The following is a 7,402-nucleotide window of genomic DNA, read 5'->3' as shown; positions in this document are numbered from 1 at the left end:
GGCGTCTTCCTACTTCCGGTACCATTATGCAACCACTCTCACTTCCGATGCCCTCGGAAAATTAATCCAATTTACTCTCTTACCTTTACGTGTCATCTCTTAATTACTCATTGAGTAATTGTACAGGACAACACGATATCAAGTGACTACAAATGCTTCCTAGAATGTTTGTATATTAATTAAAATTGTTCACAAGTCGTATATTTAGTACTTGAAAAGTTTTTCAATTTTTTGATACAAAATTCACGGTGGATGAATTTGAAGTTTTATTAATTTAAAAAAAAAATTAACAATGAATTTAACGTTTTGGTGAAACAAGAATATATTTTTACATGCGATGTATTAGTTTAAGCAACACTTACAACAGCTAGCTTCTGATAAAAATTACATAATTTCAAAACTGATTCGCACAAATAGCTCTATACACGGATTTAAAAGAAACACTCCCATACTTCTGATAAACAGATTCCCTTAACCTGAACGTTTCATGCGTTACCATTATATTATACAGGGTGTCCCGTAAAGAGTGTAACACCCGGAAATGGAGCGTTGCTAGGGTGACTCTGAACAACTTTTTCCTTGACCAAAATCTTGTTTGAAGCTTCGTTTTTGAATTATTAACAAAAAACACTGACCAATCAGAGCGCGCGTAGAGTCCCCACTCAGGGACGGGCGAACAGAGATTCACGCGTACGCGTTTGTTCTCGGTAGCGCGCGGGTCAATCTCTGTTCGCCCGTGTTTCTCTGATTGGCCAGTGTTTTTCGTTAATAATTCAAAAACGAAGCTTCGAACAACATTTTGGTAAAGGGAAAAGTTGTTCAGAGTCACCCCAGCAACCCCCCATTTCCGGGTGTTACACTCTTTACGGGACACCCTGTATATCTTTTTACTCCAATGCAACTAATAAGCCAGGTTTCTTTTTGCGCCATGATCCAACGTCATCTAATATACTCATAATTCCCCCATAGAGGAATTGATTGTGAATGTTATAAATCAATAAAAAGGAAGGAAAAGAAATATTAGTTGTAGATGAAATGATCGAGGTGTTAATGAAACTTTTAACATGTGTGATTTTAATAAAAATCATGGTTTCAATACATATTTGAGACTATCGGTTCAATAGCGGCCTAACTCATAATTTTTCAGAATAAACTACTTTGTATAGAGCAGAACTTTAATTCTATGGTAGCCTAAGTAACTTTCCAAAAAAATATTTAAAAAGAATCATACACAGATACGAAACTTCAGACAATATTTTCAAACGTTAATAATTTGATTAACCGTAATCTTAAAACTAACTTTTTCGGGATAAAAGCCACTATTGAGCTGACGGCCTCATTTGTGCCTTTATTGAAAAAAACTCTGCATTTCTAGTCCTCGAAAACATATTTTATTTCAGTTTCGTTAATTTGTGTTCAACTAAAAACTGATCAGTAGAATTTGACTTTAATCCGTAATTAATTTTCATACACAGTCTGCTATTTAACACTAAGATAATTAACGAGCGATCACGTAGTTTTTGGCTAACTTTAAGCATTAAATGGATGTGTAATAATTGAGAATGTTCATTTATTTTATGCGTTTGTGAAATCGGCCATTTTCTATGCAACAATCTATTACGTTCTATTTTTCTAAAAAATTAGTATTTCTTAACTTCTTCTCACTTTTCAATTAACTTTCAAATAAGTACAGTTCTGACGTATTTTGCTTTAAAATGACTCTTAACCCCTTAACCTATGATTTCTTTTCTGACTAATGCATCTAAGCGTCCGCCATTACTGTTTTAGTACTGTACCAGGTAAAAACAGCTAATCTGTTACAGATTAATTACATTTAGTAATCCCCAGTCTTGCAAATTAAAAGGAAAGATAGGATTACAATTAATTTTTCTTACTAATATAACTGTTTTTCTCACATCTTCGCCAGAATCTCTGCCACGAGTCTGACACGTTGCTGTAGGTTGAAGGGTTAATCATGATCTCTAAAAATGATCAAAATAATTAACTTCATAATATCAGCTTGCTCGTTGCCTTAGCTTTTTGGCGTGTTCTTAAATTTCGTGAAGATTTTGGTAGTTATTATTCACGTTACCATGAAGGTCAATCGATAGAAACGGTTTTCCCTCGTAAAAATGCGAAACACTGTTTGACTTACAATCGATTGATCTTGACACAGTACTACTTGCCCCGACGCTTAATCACCTGACACGCGAAGCACGTTTTAAGTATTCCCAGAATTTGTGTGCATCGATAAAAATAAGAAAATATCGAATAAGTGACAGTTCGTTTAAAAAAAAATGGTGCTATTACTTAAGCACTCCTAAAACTTTCATTCAAAATTTATACTCTCACAATCGAATCGAATTATGATTACTTTAGACAGGTATACTTGTATTATGCAATCGACCAATTTTAGTAATATTAAGTGGAATCCAATGTAAGTAGTAAAATATTCACTATTATGCAAATGTATGGTTGTACAAGACCGCAAAGTTTTGAAACAATAAATTTCAACAGGGAACTACTTCCTATGCTCAAATTTTTCCACGTTTCGTTACAATGTAATTCCTCACGCCATGATTTACTTCCCTTGAACATAGAAACCGCATTTCTCCCGGGGAATTCCTCAAATCTTCGAACGAGTAGTAATCACGATGATTATACCGGTGTTACATCATCTGGGAAACTTTACGACACTTACTTTTCGCTACTTTCTTTTTCACTACACAACAAGGACCCAGAAAACGTGTGGACTTCATTGGTTCACGTTGGAATTTACTATTTTCCACTATTTTTCCTTCAAGTAGGAAATACCTCGTCTGTTTGTTAAGTAATCATTGAATAATAAAAGACTCTATACGAATCTATTTACGTTAGCATGTCACTGTGATAGATTGCTATAATAATAATAAAGAAAATGCGTAATAATTCCAGACTTCCGTCGGAATGATTCGAAATTTATATATGCTGTATATAATTTCGCAAAAAAGCAATTTCTTTTTTCAAGAAAGTTGATTACGGTTTCGTGATTTTTAGCGATTCACAAAGTTCTCTTTGTTAAATTATTTAAAGCAATTGAAGTACTGTTAATGCACAAGAAGTTCAATTATAAAGGACTGTTGAGTATTATAATGCAATCGAGAGAACTTGCTTGGAAAGTCTGAATGTGGGATACACACGGAAACATTTGTTGCGAGTGACTTCAACGCGTGGAGTGTCATGAGTGCAATATGGCGCGTCATTAATTCTCTCAATACCCGGAGAAATCGTGCAGTACTCGAATATCTCTAAATAGATGTATACACTACCGTTCATAAGTATTAGGACAAAGTGATGCATCTGAAATCTACTGAAATCTGCTGAATTCTATTAAATCTACTGTATTCTACTAATATCTGTTGAAATCTACGGAAATCTACTGAAACGTACTGCTAAAATCTACTGAAATCTACTAAAATCTGCTTACCGAATACGAAGCAATCCCCTTTACCATTATAAGTTTAACGTAAAATTAGTTGACTCACAAAAGTCATTACAGAATTATTAAAAAAAATTATTAATTCTAGAATCTTGAAGTATAACGAGTACATACGTATATTTTTATTAATATATGACACTAACGTTGGCGAGAAAATGTAAATATAATGCTTTCTACACGAATGTAACGGGTGTCTTAATACTCATGAACAGCAGTGTAAGTGAGTGAATACCTACTAACAGTTAACTTCTCTGGAATTTACTTGCACGCAAACATAATCGATAATTATGAACATTATGCTGCTTCATAAATAACTGTAATAATACTATCGTGTTAACTTTAGAAGACTACCGTTCGATGAATTAATAATTGAATTGACGTTATTGCTCGAAATAACAGTATTTAAAGTGATCATATGAAGATCAGATTGTTGTAAGTCGAATAACGTTTATGTTTCCCTATAGTATAATGTTTAATTAATTTTTCATTGTTAGGAACATTTCTATCGAATATTTTACTCTGGGAATCTGATTTTAATTCATTATAACTGTGTAACTGAGTTAATTATTTGCAACATTTGCCTTACAAATAATTGATTGGTGATAAATTTTCTGTAGCAAGTCAAAAATTACAATTTTATATGTTTAACCATGTGACAATCGTTGAAAATATCCTTTGTAATTTCCTGGTAGTCAAAGAATCGAATTATGATCTTCATTTCAAGCCTTCCCATTAAGATCTTACAGCAGAAGTTTCGTAAGAACGATTTCTAATTAAGAATACATACTAGCCTGGACTCTCTGATATTCCAGAGAAATGTTGATTAATCGACCATCAAGGATCAAAGATGACAAGTGCTATGGATCTGAAATTGACGAGTTACGGTAGGTCTTGAAATTCTTTTGTTTATATACAAAATAAATGAACTTGAATCTTTAAACACACGTTTTTTCTCAAAACGATGTTCTATAAACTGGTTCTACGAGTTTCTCGGACAATTTTAAACGAAACAACTTCTATTTTCACGTAAAATGTCTTCAATTAAAGTAATATTTGCTACTTCTTCACCTCGAAATGTAGGTTTTTTATCGAAATTTCAAAAATTTTCATTTCAAAGTTTGCCATTTTTCTAAAAATCACTGTAATTTAACTTCCGTAAGCTTAACTAAAATTACGTTAATACAGAATAAGAAAGTGTTTTAATTTTTTTTTTCAGATGCACTGAACATGAACAAAGTAAGAAACCATGCGACCTTCTCTATGCTGACCTTATACGAGACTTTGCTCTATAATGTGACTAAATATATATATATAGTAATAAAAAAAGTTCTCAAATATTGCTCAATATGTACATATTTAAATCCTCAATCAATGTCATTTCAAGTAAGTATGTGTGTCTCAAAAATAATTCAAAATACATTTTATCTCAGACTTCAAAGTGTTGTTCCTTCTCAATGAAATATAAAATCTAATCTCTAACAACAAAGATAAACATAAACACTACTCGTTCACCAACCAGATCAACATTCTTCTTTAACCAAACTTAAAATAAGACTGCCTAAACTATCTCTCAGAATTCCTAACCCTTTAAATCCTACGAAACGTCAAAGTACAAAATAAAACCATTTCTTCCACTTCGCTAAACTCTAAACGACAAAAACATAAATCAAGGTAGCTCAATTACAGGTTCAACTCCATTTCGTTTACTCAACTTCAACTCGAAAGCGTTCACCACTCGAAAGATCGATCAACTGATCAGGCACAGGGTCATTGTGTAACAAGCATGTTCATACCAGATGATAATCATCCAACATGTTCTGAGAAATTTTTTTCGTTGATAATGATATATGGAGGAAATGTTTAGAGGAGAAAATTGAACCTCCGCAGGAAAATTGACGCAGTTCTTGCATACAGCACTGGACACGAGAAGTTTGAAGGAACTTTTTTTCTCAATGATTTAGAAAGTATGTAAAAATGTTTGATTAGGTTTTCTAGAATAAGCTGTGAGAAGTTGCGATCTCTTCAAAGATACCATAAATTGCTACCTAACCTTTTCTCTAAATTAAAAGGGATGTCATGTTCGGCCAACTTCTAGGTTTCATCAAGAGCACGTATCTCAATTTTTACAAAAATTGACCAAAAATTTGAAGCTAGGTGCTTAGTAGAAAGTTTGAAGTTTAATTACTATTACATATTTACTTACCAAACATGAGAGACATGGTTGCATTATTATTCAAGGTTTCAGGGTTAAAATCATGTCTAATGGAATTAAATGTTTCCCTAACATAGCTGTTAGTTTTATCAGGGTATCGAGTCATGTATCGTTTTGGATTTGGGTCACGGATGATTGGCTGCCAATCGAGTGTTTTTAATTAATCAGCTGAACAATTAAAATACCGGGAGGAGCGTGTTCCAAATAGGGCTAAATTGGTATCTATTGTAGTATCTCTGTTGATATCATTTGAGTGTTTCCTTATTTCTAAGGCTTCCCTGTATTTTCCTGGGAAGTACCCCGCAGTCTTGGCGATAACTCTAGATTTTTCAAATTCTACTTTATATCCCGTGATTTTGTAACCCAGTCTGGTGCACATCTCATGTTACTCGAATCTGGTGCTCACATTTTTTTTTCAATTGTTCAGCTGACGAATTGAAAACATCCGATTCCTAGCTAATGATCCGCGACACGAGCCCGGTACACTTCCAAACTCAAAATCAAAGCGACACACGACTGATGAAGCTAACTGCAACGTTAACACTAACCCGGAAGTGCCTTGGAATAAAAATTCAAGTAATCCAAGCCGTGAAAGGCTCAAAAGTCTCACATGAGATATAGCATTACTCGTTCATGTTCAACGCCAAAGTGTGCACGGTTTAGAAGATCGATTAGTCAGACACAAAATCGTCATGCGAGAAGCACGTTGACAACCAGCTGACAACCATCAAATAACGCGTCCAAGGAGACCCACATCCACTCGAGGAATCTGGACCGTCCGATGCATCGTTCCCGGTTGCGTGTGCGCTTTCACTCATGGGATCGAGTTCGAATCGCGCGAAGACGAGCGTGTATACCGCTGTATGTCGAGGATACGGCGTCGTAAGACCGGCTCTAAGCGTCGACCGCGCCGCTACTTTCTCCAGCCGATTGCTGTCGATCCTCGGACCCGTTATGCAATCTCTGACATAACCTTCACCACGCCATCGTGAGCCGTTACGCCATGCCCGCTACCATTATGTTGAACGCCACACCGCAGCATAACAGTTCGATGTCTCCTCGTGCTCTGTGTTTCTGCTACGATCCCGGAATTCTAACCGAGATACCCTGTCGAAACGGAACCACGATGTTACGACGTCCTCCGTGCCGTTTGATTGCGCGACGATCGCAAGGTCTTTGATTCGTTCGGTTCGATTGATTGATAAATTGAGCTGCAATTGTAGAGGAGATTTTGTTTCAGGAGTGTCTTCTTCTTTGATAGCGAAATTTTCAAGGTGGAAGTTTCAGAGAATTTGCAAAATTTGGGTTCTGGGGAACGATGGTTGTTGGGATATTTTATATTTGGAAACTTATTTCTGGAGATTTTTGGAGTACTTCGCTCCTTGATAGGGAAATTCTCAGGGGAATAAGTTCGAGGGATGTTGAGATGTTTGGGCTTTGAAGAACAACGGTTGTTTGGATATAATGCATTTGGAAATTTATTTCTTACGAGTATTTCGTTCTTTGAATGGAGAATTTTCAGGGTGGAAGTTTGAGGGAATTTTTAACATTTGGGCTTTGGAGCATGATCGTTGGTTAGGTATTTGGAAATTTGTATCTAGATTTCGAATATGAGTTTTGGAATATTTAGGTCTGTTTAGAGATTCTTGGAGTATTTCGTTTTTTAGAAAAGAGATTCTTAATTGTGGAAATTTTAAAAATTCTAGAATACT

The 7,402-nt window shown here is 35.0% G+C and overlaps 1 protein-coding gene across 1 annotated transcript in view; it reads right to left on the bottom strand.

Moving 5' to 3' along the window:
- The window catches only part of LOC108578530, a 15,910-nt gene that overhangs the window by 6,976 nt on the left and 1,532 nt on the right, over nt 1-7,402 (bottom strand). The gene's annotated exons all lie outside the window — the stretch shown is intronic.

This window comes from Habropoda laboriosa, unplaced genomic scaffold (assembly GCF_001263275.1).
Source record: "Habropoda laboriosa isolate 0110345459 unplaced genomic scaffold, ASM126327v1 scaffold38, whole genome shotgun sequence".
NCBI classification, from domain to species: domain Eukaryota; kingdom Metazoa; phylum Arthropoda; class Insecta; order Hymenoptera; family Apidae; genus Habropoda; species Habropoda laboriosa.
This window is presented reverse-complemented; position numbering and strand designations above follow the sequence as displayed.